We start from the raw sequence: 19,624 nt of genomic DNA, 5'->3' as shown, positions 1-19,624 counted from the left end.
CTCTTCATTGAGAGGTGCAGGTCTGTACTGACCCCTATATGGGGCTGTGGCTTAGAAGCTGTAACAGAGCTTTTAGCTTTCAGAATCTACTGTGCATGTTTAAACTTTGCAACATAGTTCAATTCAATAAACAAAGGACCATCTCCCTCTAAATTGAACCTCCCTAATCATATCAAGGTGTTCCTCAGATAGTGAAGAGAAAACCTTTTCTTCACTTAAATACTTTGTATTCATTGCAATAAAAACAGTATGACATTGCTCAAGTCAATGGATGTGACAGACCTTTTGAAACTAACAAAGAAAAGAATGTAATGAAACATTAAATGAAGCACATTTGTGCCTATTCCAGAAGAAATCTCAAATAAAGCCTTTTGGATAGCCTGTGCATAGGGATCCCAGAGCTGAAGTGTGTTGCTTTTCCCATTTCCATATCGATGTACTCTCGGGAGAGAGTCTAATACAATACTGGGCTACCTAGGACATAAAAACAACAACAAACAAAAACACACTTCATTTCTCACATCTTAGGTGGGGACGGACGTTTACAACTTTATTTTCTCACAAAAATAAGAAGTTCTGCTCCACTGCACTGAAGCCGAATAGAAAAAATTAAATGGACCAAGAATAATTAAGAAGACTCAAGTCACAAATCCAAAACAGGCAAACTACAGTACCGTATACATCTAAAAATGGCAAAAACTGGGATTACAGCGAGCTAGGTTTCTCTATTGGGTTCTTGCTCAGACCGTAACCAGCGAGCACTTAGAAAGATTTTCTCTGCTAGTTTCAAAGTGTAAGAGCAACTGAAGTTTCCATTTTCTGTGAGGGGCAGAGCTGGTACAGCAGCATAGCTAAGTGGCACAGTTTATCCTAGATGGTAAATCGGTATTACAGTCATACGAGGAAGAGGACTTTCAAGAGGAAGGAAAGGAAAACCCTACACACAATGGAAACACTAAACTCTGCTGAGTGAACGCAACATGAATTTAGCTGGGGAACCCTGGATGGTATACTGAGCAACAAAAAGACAAAAGGACTTCCCCATCACTACAATTATCCTTGTGGATCTACATTATGGGTCATATCATGCTAGGATAATGCTTTCACTGTCTATTGTGGAATTTTTATTGACACTTTTAATTGGTGTATCGACATTTTTTAGCAAAATCATCCAAATGTTTATGGACTGCAAACCGCATTTTCTTACTAAAACCAGATGTGTGGTTATAACCAATTTCAATATAATTTTTTAAATGATGATTAAAAATGTTTCATAAAGTTATTGTATGCAATGTAGTAGCTATGTCGATCCCAGGATATCAGAGAGACAAGGTGGGGAAGGTCATATCTTTTATTGGACCAACTTCTGTTGGTGAGACACACAAGCTTTCGAGGTACACAGAGCTCTTCAGGTCTGGGAAAGATACTCAGTGTCACAGCTACACACAAGGTCAAACCGATAGTTTCACATAAGTAGTTAGCAGATATTCTGAGGGACCATTCAAGGTGAAGTGGCCCGTTCATATCCCTGTGGTCACAGCACAAAAGGGGGGTTAGTGGGTTACAGATTGTTGTAACAAGTCATAAATCCAGTGTCTTTATTAAGACCATGATTTTTAGTGTCTAGCAAAATTATGAACTTAAGCTCCCAGGCTCATTTTTTAAAAGTGTTGTGCAGGTTTCCTTTGAGGACAAGGACTAAGAGGTCAGATATGGAGTGATCACTTTGTGAAAAGTGTTTGCTCATACATGGTATAGTGGGTTTTTTTCTTTTATCGTTTTTCTGTGAGAGTTCATTTGAGAACACAGTGATTGTCTGGTTTCACCTGCCTAGTTGTTATTGGAGCATTTAGTATACTGGATGAGATATACCACAAGTCACAAAGATCCATCTAACTTTCTTACAGACCCAGTCACAAAGCGGAGACTTCTTCTCTCTGATTATTTCTGTTTACGTGGCACAAAAGGATAGATTGGAGGCTAAGGACCTTAGCTGTCTGGTTGTAAGCCTGGCCCAGTGGGACATTTCCCCATTACTCAACCCTGATATTTGAAAATGGCATTATCTTTTCAGGGTCGAGCACTGAGTGTTCCCAATGGTTGGACTCTGCCTGCTAAGCAGGGGTGCCAGTCTGGGAGTCTGAATTACCCGCTACACAATCCAAGGCTTTGGTTACACAAAACCAACTCTGCTGGATTCTTCTCCATCCGGCTGCCTTTCTTCTTTTCTCAAAATTAGCATGGGAATTAAAAGATATACACACACACCCCCTGAGGCTCAGTACCTTTTGGACAGGAAAACATATGCAGTCCTATCCTAATATTAGTGGTGTGTTGGTTTTCACCAATCCCACCATCAAGGGGTTCCAAGTTGCCTACTGTCAGTTGCACTAGGAGCCAGGATACATTGACTACGGCCAGCTGGTGCTCCAACAGTTCTTATAGCAAGGCCTGACTGCACATGGAATGCACGAGGGTTTGGGTCCCCAATACCATGCACATGGATCAAACAGTTTGAAGGCTCCAGGCCAGAGAGCCTTGACCGACAATGACATAAGAGTAATTATTTTCCATGTGGGGCTGTACCTTGGGTCGTTGTAGCGAAGCAGTGTGGCTCCCCTCCTCCCCAGGGAGGGTTGAGCCCCGTCAATCATCCCCCAGGGCGGAACTGCTGGGCGGAAGTCCCGCCCCTCAGAGGGTCAGGTGACGACCCGGAAGAATAAAAGCCGGGCCCCAGCCTTCAGTTGCAGCCCAGCCACCGTCAGGAGCAGACATGCCCGCCGACGCTCGTCCCTGGGAAGCCGCTGAGGCCAGAGGCCGCTACGACGAGGAGCTGCCAGAGCTGCCCCGCGGCCGCTACGACGAGGAGCTGCCAGAGATGCCCCGCGGCCGCTACGACGAGGAGCTGCCAGAGATGCCCCGCGGCCGCTACGACGAGGAGCTGCCAGAGCTCCCTCGTCCCTACTACGGCCCCGAGGAGGCACCAGACCAGACCTGGGCCACCAGCCCAGAGGTATTGCCGGACCTACCGCCCAGCCCTGACTGGGAAGAGCCCATGGTGCTGGATGCCCCAGAGGACCAGGTAGGAACCGAGGGGGATATTGGAAGCAGCTCGGGGGCAGCTGACTACAGTCAGGCTGCAGAGGGCCCCGTGCCTATGTCAGTGTGTTTCGGTGAGGAGCCCCACTGATCGTCACTGGCGGCGACAGCCGCTACTAGGGCCCCGGGCTGGATCGCAGAGGAGTGGGTGGGCCTGCGTTCCCCCTGCCACCCGTAACCGGGTGGCAGAATCCCCCTTCACCCTGACCTAAGGAGGCCATAGTAGTTGCCACTGCTCTGCCCTGCCCCAAAGGGTCAGAGCTGATAAACTGCTGTGTTTGTTGGTGCCCCGCCCGAACCAAGGGCTGGGCCCCCTGTGCTTTGCCACTGCTCTGCCCTGCCCAAAGGGCCAGAGCGAATTGACTATAATAACTGTTTGGTGGCGCCCCACCTGAACCAGAGGCTGGGCCCTCTTTAACTGTGCCGCTGTTCGGTCCCGCCCACAGGGCCCGAACCGCCGGAGCTGACTGCGGTCCCGAGGGCAGAGGCCCTCGGACGACTTGACAAGGCCGGTGTGGCTCCCCTCCTACCCAGGGAGGGTTGAGCCCCGGCACCCACACGTCCACAGTCGTTCATCAATACATTCTCCTCCTGGACACAGTCTGATCCTTAGCCAGGCTGCTACCCACTTCAAAATCATTCTTTTCTGATGATTAGCACATCAAGTTCTTCTAATGTCGTTTTTGGATGGAATTTCCTAGGTGCATCTGTGCTTCAACAACACGGAACTATTTGGCTAGGTGGCATCACAACACTTTATCCTCCACACTCCTCATGAAGTTTGAAGGAGAGCTTTTCTCTCCTAGGAATCTCAGAATCTATGCCTCTCTAGCTTACACAGCCATAGCAAATGAATCCAGGGCTCCTGCAGAGCCCTGCCTCATTCACTGCAAGCAACTGGTTATACATGCACCGTCAGAACATTCCTCACTGTGCAACTATGTTAATTTACATTTTCCAGGTGTCTGCAGTTTTGTCAGCTTAATGATAAACCTCTGTGTAAAATGTACTGCATGCACCCTGTATGATCTTCTAGATGTCATAACTCCATCAAAGCAAAAGCAATTTTCCCCAGAATAAGCAGAAGAGAAAACTTTGGGAGAAATTAATGACTGCTGTGGCCAATGATTTTTTTTAAAAACCAAGTCTAGGAGTAAAAAGTTGAGTCACGTGTGGACAGCATATTGTTTTCCAGCTCTGCTAATGCAAAACTGGTTTTGCTCAATCTTTAAATAGTTATCAGGAAACCATGCCTGGAAATTTCACCCAAAAGATGAAAATCTCAAGATTCAGAAACTTGCAAGAGGCTGAAAACAAGGGGTTAGAATGGAAATGTTATGGAAGCTTAAGTACAGTTATTTCTGATTCTCTCTCTCTATATCTATATGTAAGCTCCTTTCAGGCTGAGGGCTCGGGTCCTTCTCCTCATCTGCACCATTCGAATTAATTATACACTTTAATTTCATGAATTATTAATTTGATTCTGACTCGGCAGCTTATGATTACCCAGCGCTACAGACTATACAATTCCAGCTTCATTAAAACATCACCAGCTGCCTGAGAGACAGACATTAAATAGGGGAGAGTAATAATAAAATTAAGCTCTCTGTGCATAGCAACAGAGTCCTCCACGGCCTCCTGCCGCCGAGGGTCTGCCGCTCGCTGGGCCAGAATGGTAAATAGATCCTTTGGAGGAGGCTTATTCCATTTTGAAGACCTTGGCTCGGTGCACAACAGCCTCGGTTGATACAGGCTGATTTAACAGGCTCTTCTCACCATCCGCTATTCCCACCCCGTTTTTAACTGCTCGCTGGCCGGTCCCAGCTGCAGTATGTTGGTTCAGACACAGCACCCCTGCCGCGATAGCTCAGTGCTATGGGTCTACCTAGGTAACACGACCCCTGCCACGCTACCATCACACGTGCTCCAGATTCATCCAGCCTAACACCCCACTAATGGAGCCAGCCAGCACTTCAAGGGCAGCCAAGGACCAGCCGTTAAGGGGTTAAAGAGAAGGCAGCTCTTTATTTCACAGGTTCCACCTACATCCATGAGTGGCAGGGGTGAGGGTGGGGGGAGGTAACAGAGTAGCGCTACCTGTTCACAGGTGAGCCATACAGAGAAGGGGATGGCAAAGTAGACCCGTTCCATTCCTCCCCACTGCATATTTCTTCCCAGACATCGTTTTCAAAGTGGGTTGTTCAAACTTGACTGGATTCCCTTGCAACGGGGGTCATTTGCTCCTTGACTCAACACTGAATTGCCAAAGTCCGGCTAGGAAAGGAATCCTTCACATCTCATCCTTCCACAACCCTGCACTCAGTTCCACCCCTCCAACGCCAACTTAGGATCCCGGAAAGGCTAGTTCCATCTGTCACTCCAGGTGACTCCCTTCCCCCATCGCTCCAGTCTCCAGCAGGCAAGATCAGGTTAAAGTCCTCTCCAAATAAATAAAACCACAGCTCTGCCTCCCAGCGACTCCCTGGCAAAACAATTTATAGAAGGAAAATGTCAGAATTTAGACATTCCATTTAGCTGCTTCAGAAATCTAAGGACCCCAAACCTTGTGGGATTTGAAAAAAAAATCGATGGAATTAATTAAGGGAGATGTCCAGGGCTCTCCACTAAGTAATCAGCAGGTACAGTAGACCTGAAATTCTATAAAGAAAAATGGCAAGGGATGACATTGAGGGAGGCAGCGGGGATTAAAAAATGAGCATCCGAGAGGCCCAGGCGCACACCCATTGATCGCTGCATTAGGGATTAAGGATTCAATGAGCAGCCAGAAGATTCTGTAGCAGAAAATGGTTACAGAGGATGAGCATGAGCACAGCCGATGTATATATAACCTCTGACAGGCAGGCACTGCCGAGACAGAGGGCACCTCTCCAGTGAGCCTTAGTGCTGGAAGGTTTGTTTTGTCGGGGGAGAGTGGGGACTTTGAGGAAGCCATTTTACTCAGTCTGGAATCTCCCCCCGTCCCATCACACGTGAAGCTCTCAAGTCTTTGTCCTCCCCCTCTGTAACCCATCCCTTACCCCAATACAGTCGAGTCTCATCTTAAGCTGGGGTTACGTTCCGCTGTCAGGGCGTAAAGTGAAAATTGCGTATAGTCAAAATTACTTTGAGTGTAATGGCAGGTGGAATCACCCGCACTACAGGTTCAGTATTAAAATTCTTATTTTTCTCTTTTTTTTTTCTTGTTTTTGCCAACAGCGCAAAGCTGAATTCGCGCATGTTAAATGTGCGTAAGATGAGACCCGCCTGTATGTTCTGGAGCATAGGCTCTTGCAGGATCGATCATGGTTACCTAGTGCACTGCTCAATGCAATGTGGATGTCAGCGGGGAACACCAGTGCCAAACCGGGAAGGTCCCCAGCTCCTGGAGTGGGAACGCGATACAGCGCATCAAATCCTTGCGGCAGGGAGGGAGGCGTGAACATATACAACGAGGAGAGGACCAGGGTTCAGGGAAGGAGCAACTGAACGAGAGTGCTCTGGGGACAGACCCTGCAGGGGTGCGTTACGCTCCAGGAGCCCACCTTGGGTAGAGTATTCAGACAATGGCTCTGGGACAGAACCACGCTGAGCGCCACTTTCCCATTGTTGACTGAGTAGAACTAGAGGGCGAGCAAGGTCTTCGGCAACTAAGCAGCAGGATGGTCCAATGGTTAGAGCGCTAGCTGGAGACCTAGGTTCGTGTCCCTTCTCTGTCACAGTCCCTGTATGACCTTGGTGAGTCTCTTTGTGCTTGCGTGGCCTCTCAGCATGGCATTGGGATAAATCCCTAAAGAACTGTGAGGTGCTCAAATACTCCGGTAATGGCAGCTCTAAGGCCATGGCTACACTGGCGCTTTACAGCGCTGCAACTTTCGCACTCGGGGTGTGAAAAAAACACCCCCCTGAGTGCTGCAAGATACAGCGCTGTAAAGCCTCAGTGCAAACAGTGCCACAGTGCTGGGAGCGCGGCTCCCAGCGCTGCAAGCTACACCCGTAGAGGATGTGGAGTATGTGCAGCGCTGGGAGAGCTCTCTCCCAGCGCTGGCGCTGCGACCACACTTGCACTTAGGGTATGGCTACACTTGCACTTAGGGTATGGCTACACTTGCACTTCAAAGCGCTGCTGCGGCAGCGCTTTGAAGTTGCAAGTGTAGCCATACCCTAAGTGCCTTAGACAGACAGACAATGCTGTTACCACCAGTTCAAATCCAAGTAGGTCAATTTATCTTGCTAGGTTAAATAAATGCAGCTTACTGTACAATGTAGCTTTCGGAAAAATACCTTAATAGGCCAGGTCTGGAACATATGCATGTCCAACCTCCTCCCAACCTCCCCCCCACAGTAATTTTTTATTAGTGTATGGGGTCGCCCAACAGCCCAAACGTTGTATGACATTGTGGCCCTTGACTGCTGTCCTCCACACCTACGAGAGCTGTTCTTTTCCTCAATGATCATTCCAGTTTGTTTGGCTGCATGTGGAATTTTATTTCTAGGCAGTGCCACCAGCCCAGCCCATAGTAAGGTTGTCCGACAGTTTCCATTAAAACACTCCTTTTGCAGTTGCTCATGACTTTGCCAAACTTAAACCACTCAGGTGGGAATTTTCCATAGTGGGAACCTGTCTCAGGACTTTTTTAGGGAGAGTTTCAGCCAAAATGGTTCCATCATTTCAGAGAACAAGGCTAGACAAAAAGACATCGGTTTGCCCATATTTTCCTTGCAGGGGCGGTCCAGGCACCAGCACAGCAAGCGTGTGCCTGGGGCAGCAAGCTTCAGGGAGCGGCCTGCAGGTTGCTGTGAGGGTGGTAGGCAGGCGGTTTTCGGTGGCGCGCCTGCGGGAGGTCCGCCGGTCCCGCGGCTTCGGCAGTAATTCGGTGGTGGGGACACCAATGGCGCGGCACCAGTGGACCACCCGCAGGCGTGCAGCCGAATCCACGTGACCAGCAGACCACCTGCAGGCGCGCTGCCGAATCCGCGTAACCAGCGGACCGCCCACAGGCATGCCACCAAAAGCCACCTGACCTGCCTGCCTTACTTGGGGCGGCAAAAAACAGAACCACCTCTGTTTCCTTGGAAAAGTTATAGCATGCTGGGACTTGAAATTTTCCAGGAGATGGTGACCAGGGATTTGCCTTTTGTTGTCCCTGTGAAAATTCAACCTTATTTGGCTGAGTTATACACCACTGAAAAAAAAATCACAGTTCACACACACTCAGTAGACTCCTTGGATTCTAGCAGTTAAATTCCCCATCCACACTAAGCATGCTCCTCCAGCCCAGGTCTGATCTGGACGTTCCCTGCAACTGCAGCTCTGGGCTGCTGCCGACTCGGCCAGGGCCAGGGCCAGGGCCAGGGCCAGGGCCAGGCACCTGAACTGAGAGCAGCAAGCCTGTCTGTACTGTGTGGTCAATGACGCCCCAGCTGGGCCAAGGGAATGTGGAGGGAGAAGCTGCCTGGTTTGAATGCAGAGAGGGCAAGGGGTAGACCTACAGGGTGTGGAGGAGTGGACTGGGACACGGAGTGTGAGTATGAGTGTGTGAAGGAAACCTGGGGCTGGAAGCTCGCAAGGAGATGGAGAAGGAAACTGGGACTGAGAGTTGGTGTGGGGGGATGGTACTGGCTGAGCAAGGAGACGGGGGGTGTGAACCAGGAAGAGAAATACTTGTGCCACCTTAAATTAACCTCCTTGTGCATATTATGATACGGTCCTTAATTAGGCCATTACATGCTATTTTTACACCGGACCACGCCTCATGCAACGCACAGGATGGACAGTGCTCACTTAAGGAGCAGCTATTCAACATTTTCTTTTCTCCTCATTGTTCAATAGGCGGCCCCACGCCTTGTTCACTGCCCACTATTCCAACCCTGCTCTGAAGATAGAATTATGAATCACCTCCCGGGCTTCTTTATGGTGCTGGTCACTGTAATGCATATGCTTCTAAAACATTCATTTACCTTCACAACACCCCGGTGAGATCTGGGGTATTATCACCCCCATTTTACAGATGGGGAGATGAGGCACAGAGAAAAGAAAGTCAAAAGTAGCCACTAGTTTTGGGTGCCCCAGCTGAGGCACCTAGGACCTGATGTTTCAGAGTACGTAGCATTATAAGCACTTCACATGTTCAAAGCCCAGCTCCCAGTGACTTCAACTGTGAACACTCAGCACTTCTGTCAGTCACACGAAGGGTCTCAAGTCAGGCTTGCAGAGAATGAGTAACAAACAATGAGAGGAAACCTGTGAAAAAAGTGTCAGTTAACTGACTTGCCCAGCACCACACAGGAACTCTGTGGCAGAGGCAGGGCTACAATCCAATTCTCCAGGACAGCATTTGACTGCCTTTACTACGAGAGCATCCTTTCTCCTCCTGCAGTGCCCTGCCTCATTCACTGCACCAAATGAGGCAGAGGTCCCCCGGACAACAGCATCCTTTGCTACACAGTCCTGATTCATCCCCAGAACCGGTCCTTCCTGCCTTCCTGTGCACTGAGTGAAGCAGAAGTCTTGTGGAAAAAAACAATCCGCAATCAGGTAATTAAAGTCTGTATCACAATGCATGCGCACAAGGGGGTGAATTAAGGGTGCACAGCCAACCTTCATTCTGGCATTTCCTAACTTTTGAGTGCTTGACCTATGCCATCTTAATAGCATTCTTTTCATACAGCTGTTTTTGTGGGGAATTATAAATAGCTGGCCCTGGGAGTATTTGTGATGCATTCTAAAGGCACCCGGTGTCACAACTGCAGCATGCAAAACACAGGCCATGCTCTGTGACGGCTGCAAGGAATGAACTCAGGCGCAGGGAACTCAAATAGGGCACGTCCTTAGGCTAGTGAAACGGATGCTGTAGACACCAGAAGGGAAGGGGTGGTGAGCACTCTCTCCTTCCCCAAAGCCAGGGGAAGCTGGTTGGTGAAGCACTTGCACCGGGAAAACTGCAGATGTAGCCACCACATTGTGCAAACAAGACAAACCCCATGGACAGCACCATCCAGCTCTGCGGCTACTCTGCCTCGCCTTCCCCTGATGTGGGGGGTGGGGATGTGTGAAGACGAATAGCAATTCCCGGAACATTTCAATGAGAAACCTCAACCTCCCCCCGGCTGAGCACAGGACTGGCTGCTAGCTGTAATGGCGCGGTGTGTCTGGAGGTCGTGGGGCCAAGTCCAGCAATTCACCGCCAGGCTGCTCACTCTCCATAAATATGCATGGTTCCAAGTCATTGCAAGCTAAATGTCAGCCGTGCCAGAAGAGCTTTTAAGGCAGCGCACACTCCTGCGATAACATCTCAGCGCGTCTCTGACTGGACGCTCACTTCACGTGACAAAGGCAGGCTCTTCAGTGCACTTTATTAAAACAAGCAAATGGAGAATTCCAGAGATCGGGCTCGTTGTTGCTGTAATTTCCCCACTTCCTCACTCCCGTTTCTTATTTTGTCACGGCCTGTGAAAGCCACGAACCGCCAAGAGGGAGCATGATCTTGAGTAGGACACACAGAATCAGCTCTCAGGTGTTCTGCTGAGAACTCTACTACCGATGCACTGGATGATCTTTGATGAGCCACTTAAACAGGGTATGTCCATGTGGCAAAAATACAAAACAGAACATGTGCTGGCGAGTCTCAGAGCCCAGGGCTACAGACTGAGGCTCACACTATGGTGCTCAATATAGCCTTGTAGACATCCCTGCTTGGGCTCCAGCCCAATCTCTGAGACCCACCCCCGCGCCGGGTTTCAAAGTCCAAGCAGGAACGTCTACATGGCAATTTTTAGCATTGTAGTGCAAGCCTGAGTCTGTAGACCCAGGCTCTGGAGACTTGCTGCCGTGGGGTTTTTTTGCAGTGTAGATGTACTCTTAGAACCAAATCCACAAAGTTAATCAAAGGATCTGTGCCTTAGCCATGCCCCTACTGATAACACTTGCTGGTTTAGCAGTGTGCCATTGGTTCTAACTGGGCTCAGAGGGCTCTCTCCATTCAAGCAGGCAGTGGGGAATGTTAAATCACCAACTGGAGCAGGGGGATGGTCCGGTAGAGCGAGTACAGAACTGGGAGTCAAGAAGTCCTGAGTTCTAATTCTCGCTTGCTCTGCCACTGACTCACTGTGTGTCCTTGGGCAAGTTCCTTTGTGCCCTTGCGTCCCAATCTTCCCCATCTGTGAAATGAGATTAGTGATACCTACCCTACCATGAGTATTGGGAGTTAACATCCATGCAATGATTTGAACACAAAGTGCTGTTAAACATGCTAAATACCAACAGCCAAAAGTCAAATCCTCCTGGCATAGAAGTGAGTCACAGACAAACCAGCTCATGGCCTGAGCAAGTAGAAACCATGCTAAGCTCCTCTTGCTTTGACATCATTCTTGGGGGAGCTCACAGGTGAGCGCTGACCCGTATTCTTGTGTATGTTTCATGATACAAACTATAAAAAAAGCCCTCAGAGAAGACTAGACCAAACACACGGCACTCAACAGCTTTCAGTGCCCTTCCATCTTCCTCCTCCCACAGCACAGAACCAAATGGAGAGTGACATGGACCTTTGGACCTTCTGTTTTCCAGTCAACGGTGGCCATTCTGCATTCAGCGGGATTAACTTCTGAGAAATATACAGTATCAATAATAACAATAACAAAACCAGGGAGCATTCCCCATAGGGCAAGGATTAGTGGTACAACTGGAAATGTTCGACTTGATTATAATGCTTTACGAAAAGGTCACTGTGAGATTTCAGAGCTTTACCTTGAGGATGTTAGTTCTGTTTTCAGGACGAAATGGAAAGAGTCAGTTTGCCCCAGCGTGCCATGTCCGCATCACTCTGATTGCATTTCACGGGCCGGCAGCAGGCTGTGAGCTTCAGAAAAACATGGACACGCATGAACCCGTGCTCACACATAAGCACACAAACACGGGAGCGAGACATGTCAGCACATGTATCTGTGCCCGACAGTACATCTGCAGCCAGATCATTAGCATTCATCATTTTTGCCAAAACAGAGCCCAGGCATTTTATTTATTTGCTTATTTTTAGCTGCTAGATGCTGCATTTCTGCATCAGAAACCGCTCTGGGAAGCTAAACAGTAGCGCACAGATGTGGAAAAAAACAGCAGACATTTCTTAGCCTGCATGCACTACAGAGCAGGGACTGCATCTCCCTCTATGTCTGGAAAAGATGTCGCACATGGTAGACATTAGTCTCTTAGATTACTTACTACTTAGACTGTAATTCCTTTGAGGCAGGGTCCTGGGTGCTACTGTATTACACTAGCATATAGTGATAATCATCTCAGCCTAGGCGTTCCCAAAAAGGAACATCATCACTTCACTAGACATCTCGGCTGTTAGAAAAGTGCCCCTGGATGTTAAAAGGCCACACTAAGCACTGCACTAATTCACACTATGCTGGGGCAGTGCTCAGCACTGACCCAGAGACAAGAGCGCCACCTATTGAGCCACTAACTTCGCTTTTCCCAGCGCCTTTAGTTTCCTTTCAAGTCCCAAGCGGGGCTGAATTGGCTGGTGAAACCTCCGCTTCAAGTGGAATGGCTGTGGTGGTCGGCCGCCCCTGGAGCATGTTTCTGTCTTGTCATGCATCCAGTCCAAACCCTTTACCCTGGACAAAAGCGCAATCATCCTGGATGTTTGCTTTCATAAACCGCACCCCAGCATCACTGCAAGCCCGGCTTAATTGAAAGCGACATTGCCCAGGGGGACAGGAACAAAAGTTAAGCTCATCATAAGGCCTTTTTTTGGCTTAACATTAAAGACGCATTCCCAGTGCTGATCTTTTGGCTCTCAAAGGGAGGGGCTGAGAGGAGTATAAATACTGGTGACGCAAAACCCCAGGGCCAGGGTTTTCGAAGAAGGCTAAGCCTTCATGCCCTTTCCTGTAAGCAGGTAGCCCACTGAAACCTGCAAGAGCAGCTCAGAAGCCGGGGAAGCCTGCAGCCATACCACTTCAGGCTGAGATCTCACACGCTACACGGGGCTGCCATCCCTTGTCATTGGCTGAACAAGAGGCCACCAAGAAAGCCGGGAGGGGGCTGAAAAGTAATGATGATGGTGAGTCAGGATGGGACCCTCTTTCCTCCAAATCAGTACTGAGCCAATGCCACGGGATGGTGTTAGGGGTATGCGTTCTGCTACCTCTCAGACGAGATGTAAGCCAAGTCTGAGACCATTTGTGGCAAGTAAAGATCAGTGGCACTTTGCATGAAGTGGCGGCAACTGACTGTGGGTAATTAACTGCCTTGTTACATTCTCCCTGCAGCTCCAGCTAGTCTCCACCTCCCATCTCAAAGTGTTCTCATGGCACTTTACAAGACAAAAAGGGATGAGGGTTATTATAAACCCTATGTGCTGTTAAACAGTAACTTTGTTCCTCCCAAGAGGTGGCTGCATTGCAGCAGCGGGTATGTGACGCAGCATGAAGCGCTTTGGAGATGCAAGATGCTACGCAAGTGAAACAATTATTTTCTGATGCCTGCTGGTGAGCCCAGAGCACTGGGACAGCGTGACGCTCATGCACAAGCTAAAACACAGCTGGTGGGTCCCTGTGGCTGCAGTAGGCTGTCCTTTCAACTAAAGCTGACTGTAAACACATTCGGTGGAGCGACGCCTGTTTCAAAGCTGGGATGGATGGAATAAACATCTTGGTTTGTTCCTTCGGCTGAGATGGGCCCACAAGGCATGTAGACTGTGTGCCTGGAGTGTATTTGTTCTAACTTTCTGGAGTGCTCACACACACCTGCCTGCGGAGCTGCGCTGCTGTATTCCCACCACTCCAGCCCTGCTCTGAAGAACTCCCAGCTGCTGCCAAAAGGTATTTTTAGCTGCATTATTTATTTGAACACCTGCCTGCGACCCTGAGGCAGAGCAGAGCTTGGGCACAGGAGGGGGGCTGCACTGGGAAATCTGGACATTTTCCACCAGAACATTGGAGAGGCATGACCCACAGTGATCCTTTCCTTTCACTGAAGCCGCTAGCAAAACAAAGCAAAGGAAATCCAGGAACTACCCTCTCAGCACAGAGCTGAATCCTGCTCGCCCTCCTCAGTGAACTAGCCCCACTGAACTTCCACTCTGCTGCCATACTGCCGCAGATTCAGTCAGCTCAGGCGCGTCCTGTGGGTAGACCAGAGGCTGTTGCTGGGAGCAAATTCTTAGGGAAGGCTAGTTGACTTGGAAATCTTTCTCCCCTCTACCACCAACGCATGGAAGTAGCTCCACAGTTATGCGTGAGTTGAGTTTTCCATTCAAAACAGGGATTGAGCCATTGTGTTATGCATTTGCTCCCCCAAAATGACAGGACTTGCTCCTTGGGCACTGAATGAATTGTCAGGGAATTTAGAAGTACATCCGTTCATTGGTTTAGGAATAAAAATTCATTTTAAAATTGGGTCCTGTCCGAAAGTTAGCTGCTTGTGTCAGAGCACCCTTGAACAATACAGGTTCTGGTATTGTCTAGCGTCACCAAAACTGGCAGCCAGATGAATCCTGGGTGGATCTGGTGCATTGAGTTTTCTTTGCGAGGAAACAGTCAGGGCTAATGATCATTCTCCCGGTCATTCCTCAAAACTCCAACTTTCTCCTTCAGCAGGCACTGAAAGCTAATGTTCTTCAACGAAACTCATGCAAGAATTGCCCTCTTTCAAAATGGCTGCCACCTCCTACCATCCTCAGAGAGCTGTAGGCCACAGCAAAGGAAGCCATCCCTTCTCTTCACCTGCATTCCTCTCTCTCTCTCTCTGACTCCCCACAGATTTGTGGGGGGTGATCAACACCATCTTCCCTGAGGGCAGCTTCGCTTCCTTCCCATTGGGAAGAATGGAGGCAGTGGCCATCTTTGCTAATGACAGCTGACAGCCTCACTCCTACTGAGAGCTGAGGATGCAGGCGAATGTGAAGAGTAGGAGGGAGGTGCAATGGCTGCTCTGGACGACTCTGGCAATGCAAAGCCGCTACACACCCAGCTTCAGTGGCCAATGCACCAGAGTAGATGTGGGCAGTTCCAGAGTGGCATAGAGCAGACAGTGCACACTACAGTACTTGGCTCTTAACATTAACGTGAAAGAAGAGATTTAAAGACTTATGTGCCATATCATCAAAGGAGTGGCAATCTCACATGGGAAGCAAGTCAATGGAGCACAGTGAATTTACATCAGTGTGGATCGGACTAGTGTCTTCACACTCAGCATCCAGTGTTCCGGCTCAACAGCGTGGGTTAGTGTTAAGACGGCACAGAGCAGCTCCACAGCGAACCTTCTCCTAGCTAACATGCAGAACAGCTGCTGGATCTTTGTAATCCGCCCGTCTGGAGCATTCTGGAAAGCTCTTAGCTAAGGTGCTGGAGAGCAGCAGCTCTAGACACCCACTTCTCCTCCCAGTCATACAGGGTCACACAATGCTCTGCAAACCAATCTGCTTGGAATGATACCCGGAGAAGGGAAACGGGGTGGTGGGAAGAGGAAAAACAGACAAAGAGAGGAGGAGTGCAGAGAAAGGCTAAGACAGAGAACAAGCAAAACTGCAAAAGACTGATAGACTCTGGCTGCTATGTTACTCGGAGGCCCGGTGATGCACAGACCTGCTACTGGGATTGTTCCCACAGGGGCACAGAGACAGACGAGGTGAAATTCACTGAGCAAGGGCCAGTGAGGAGAATGGAAGCCCAGGAAACCAAGTCATTTCCACTCCTTTTATTCCTCTTCTTTATTTATCAATGCCATGTGTGAATGGAACAGCCCCCCAACCCCTGTGTTGAATAATCTCTCCTCTTTCTACACAACCTCCCCCCACCCCACACCTGCCAAATCCTTCAGTTATCACTGAAATCAACCAGGAAAAAGGCATCTAAAAATAAAGACTGGGCCAGAGCATGATTGGGCTCCTGAGCTCACAGACCTGCTTATTTTGGCCTCTCTCTCCCGAGCGATAAAGCAGCTAACAGCCTGTTATCAGGCAGTCAGTGAAAATGTGCTCCAGCCTGATTAGGCCTCAGTCTTTGCCAAGGTTATAAACAGCCGTTATCGTTTTCCCAAACAGAATAATCCGGACAGTATCAGTTCAGAAACATATGGGCCACACAGTGAAGATAGCCGCTGACGGACACTTCATTTTAATTGTAACGAGTGGATAGCAGCAGCCCACAAACAACAGACGCAACTGCCCGATTGGCAGTGGGTCCTCTCCCACCCCCCATTTCCCTTTGCTTCATTCTTCTCTTCCTTGTTCTCAAAAGCACAATCCTTCTTTTCTCCTCTGGATGCTCCAGCCAACAGAGCTGTGCCCACCCATTACTGATCACAGAGCTCACCTGTCTGCTATGGGAATCAGCCGTGGCCCTTTCGGTTTCTTTATAAACCCAGATCCAAACTTGACACCCCCAAAACTCCACCTTCCCCCACTCTCAATCCCCAATTAGAAAAACAGACCAGCTGATTTGATGGATGGATACACAGACATCCCTCCCCCCCTATACTTTGAAATCTAAATAAAAACCAGGCAGAAGTTGAAAGCTTACCACCTAATTTTGACTCACAGGTTTTCAAAGGCTAAGAAACTGATGGATCATATAAAAATAAAAGGATCCTTTCTATAGTCCCATACATTATGTGGATCTGAAAGTGTTTTACAGACACTGATTAAATAAACCATCTAGATCCCTCCATATGTAGACAAGATTTCTTGCTCCGATTTTACAGAGGTGAAAAAGAGAGGCACATGGAGGTGAAGATCATGTTTTTCAAAAAGCAGCTGTTGATGTGGGGTGCTTTCATTTACAGCTGCCCAATGTGAGACACCTAGGGCTTGATTCACAACGCCCTAGTTCTCACAACGCCCACAAGCGCTCACCAATCCTGGGTCATCAGGCCAGAGGCATCCACAGTCAGTGGCTGCTTTTGGAACTTTACTGGCAAGTGATTTGGTCCAGGTCTCTGCGGGCATTCAAACCGTGCCCAGCTGCTGCCGTATCTGTCACAGAGACCACCTCAGCGCTGACCCGAGAGACTGTGGAAGAACTGGCTGGATTGCAGGGATTTTGTTTCTACGTATCTTTCAACCACAGCATCATCAAAAGCAACGAAAGGAGATGTGCCATGATAAAAAAAGTCCTATTTTAAAAGAGAAAGCCGCCTCTCCCCCCCACCCCATACACCTACACCCCCTCCCTGTGCTAGTACCAGTGCGTTAGAGCAGGCTTAGAACCTGATTCTGCTCTCACTTGCCCCGGTGCATACCCCCCCTGTGGCTCTCTGTTAGGGTTACCAGATAGCACGTGTGAAAAATCGGGACAGAGGTGGGGGGGGGGGGAGGGTAATAGGAGCCTATATAAGAAAGAGACCCAAAAATTGGGACTGTCCCTATAAAATCGGGACATCTGGTCACCGTACTCTCTGTCCCTCTCTAGCGACTAATCCACATACAGAAGTTTGAGAGTCCGCAAAAGTCTCGGAAAGTTGGTTCTTTGGCTCAGGCAGGAAAAGGTTCACGCTTTTAGATCCAGAGTCCTGGGTTCAATCCCAGTGGCCACATTGCAGAGTCAATGAAGGATGAGGAGGTGGATAAGCTTCCCCAAACCAAGCACCACTGGAAAAAAGTAGGTAGGCCTCCCGCCCTCCTACTGAGCAAGTTTCCTGACCTGTGCTCCTTCTCTTCTCCTTTAGCACGCCCATGGAAAGTGGGCCAGGACTTGACCACACATCAGGCAGCTGAAACACAACAACAGATCCCAGTGGGTGATGTAAGAGGTGGGTAGAGAGTGACCACAGAGTATGGCAGTTTGGAGAGCAGGGCGGCGGGGGGGGGAGGGGAGAAGCACTGAGCCAAAGCTTGGTGGGCATGAGGATTAGGATGGGACCTGCCCGAAAAGTTCCTTACAGGCCTGGACCACCACCCTCCCCTGTGCTGTGTCAGCACCCCTAGGAAAATGGTTCTGCACCCCACACACAAGACATGGCCTCCAATCCTTGGCCACCCACTCAGTACAGACCTCCAAGGCAAGGAGAGGATTTGATTTATGCCAGGACTACTTCTCGGAGGAGAGGTGGGAGGCGTGGAGGGGTGCGTGAGCACAACAGGCGAGATTCTATACACAGCTTCATTGACTTCAGTGGAGCCCTCACTGTACATATCACACACACACAAACTTTCCTCCAAACTGTCTAGGAGACATGGAGACCTAGAGGAGCTGTCCTTTCTCAGCAGCAGGGGGGTCTACAGGCCCCCACTCCAGCCCAATGCCCTCCGGCTCTCCCAGCCAGTGCCCACTAGAGTCCAGGTCAGCAGCAGTGAAGGATGTCTCATGGAGCAGCAACCCCTTATTTTACATTCTCCAAATGTCCTGTGTCTTCCCCTCCCCCCTCCCCTTCCCAAAAGGGGTGGCTTAGTTCAGAGATTCTTAAACACATTTGCATGCCCGAGACAAGCACTTAGGCATAAATTCATCATAGAGCAGAGGTCTCTCCTTTTCTTATTTTCTCCTCTCTCCTTTTCTTTATGAAACCAGAATGAACTCCCGGCGAGCCCTTGTGATTCCAGCAATGTTGCTCTGCACGAAGGATTACAGGGGATTCGCGGCTTGCCTTTTCTTTTGCTCACAGCGCACAGCATCTCTGCCTCGTTTTGTTATTAAAAATACATGGAGATAATGTTCTTAGCCCCACTAGTTGTCGTAATATTCTTGCTACTTCCATCTCCAGACAGTCCCAACTCCAGCATACACAATGCCCTGTCCTCACCTCCCAGCAGGGGTAGCACCAGACAACAAACAACAAAATATGAATACAGGAAGGAATGTTAAAACCTTGGGAAGATTTAAGACTGGGCTTCGAGTCACGGATGCTCTGGCACATAATCTGTATTCCAATCTCGGTGTCAGCAGAGCTGTGATCAGAATATCCAAGGTCCCATAAAAAATTCAGGGCTTATTGACTTCCCTACATTTGCTGCTGTTTCATGTTGCTCCTGCTTTCTTCCTTTCAGCCTCAAAAGAGGCCACGGCCCTTTCAAGTTGTCATCACAAACACCAAAGTGGAAGGAATTTCGTTGCTCTGGACCACTGTACTGACACACAAAAGTGCCAGAGAAGAACCTTTCCTATTTAACTCAGGGATTCTTTCCCATCCTCTCTCTTTCCCAGCACGGACTCAGAGGAAAGGCATTTCAAAGGACAGTTAGGCCTGATGAAGATTTCCTTTCCATGGTATTTTTAAACAAACGTATATTTTCTATATAGAGAACAAGAGAGGTGGATGTAGATGTATGCGTGTTAGATTCCTTGTGTATTTCTTTAAGCGGGCATGTGACGGTGTTTTTGAGAACACAAGAGGTTCCATGTATGGCCGGTATATGTGTGAATGTGGACGAGTGTCCTTGTATCTCACGCAGTCTACATCTGTCTCAAACTGTGCATGCACATACCACAATTATAGGCAGATTATTTTCTTCCCAGCTAAAACCTCGCCAAATCTAATAGAAATCCTAATTAAAAAGGCTAACACAGTAACAGGATGTAAAACATC

At 48.9% G+C, this 19,624-nt stretch overlaps 1 protein-coding gene across 9 annotated transcripts in view; it reads right to left on the bottom strand.

Moving 5' to 3' along the window:
• Positions 1 to 19,624, bottom strand: part of PBX1 (PBX homeobox 1) — a 266,955-nt gene that overhangs the window by 111,896 nt on the left and 135,435 nt on the right. The window contains exons 1-2 of one of the 9 annotated variants that reach the window (XM_075067945.1): positions 15,688 to 16,020; positions 11,843 to 11,954 (exon numbers count right to left, since the gene is read on the bottom strand). The exons of 7 other annotated variants lie outside the window; for them this stretch is intronic. The gene's annotated coding sequence lies outside the window, so the exon portion shown is untranslated. Of the gene's footprint in view, positions 1 to 11,842; positions 11,955 to 15,687; positions 16,022 to 19,624 lie in introns of those variants that run through there. One more of the 9 variants, XM_075067946.1, reaches the window with a different exon arrangement.

The sequence above is a fragment of the Chelonoidis abingdonii genome, chromosome 7 (assembly GCF_003597395.2).
Source record: "Chelonoidis abingdonii isolate Lonesome George chromosome 7, CheloAbing_2.0, whole genome shotgun sequence".
Taxonomy (NCBI): Eukaryota; Metazoa; Chordata; order Testudines; family Testudinidae; genus Chelonoidis; species Chelonoidis abingdonii.
Note: the sequence above shows the minus strand (reverse complement) of the source record. Positions and strands in the feature narration are given on the sequence as shown.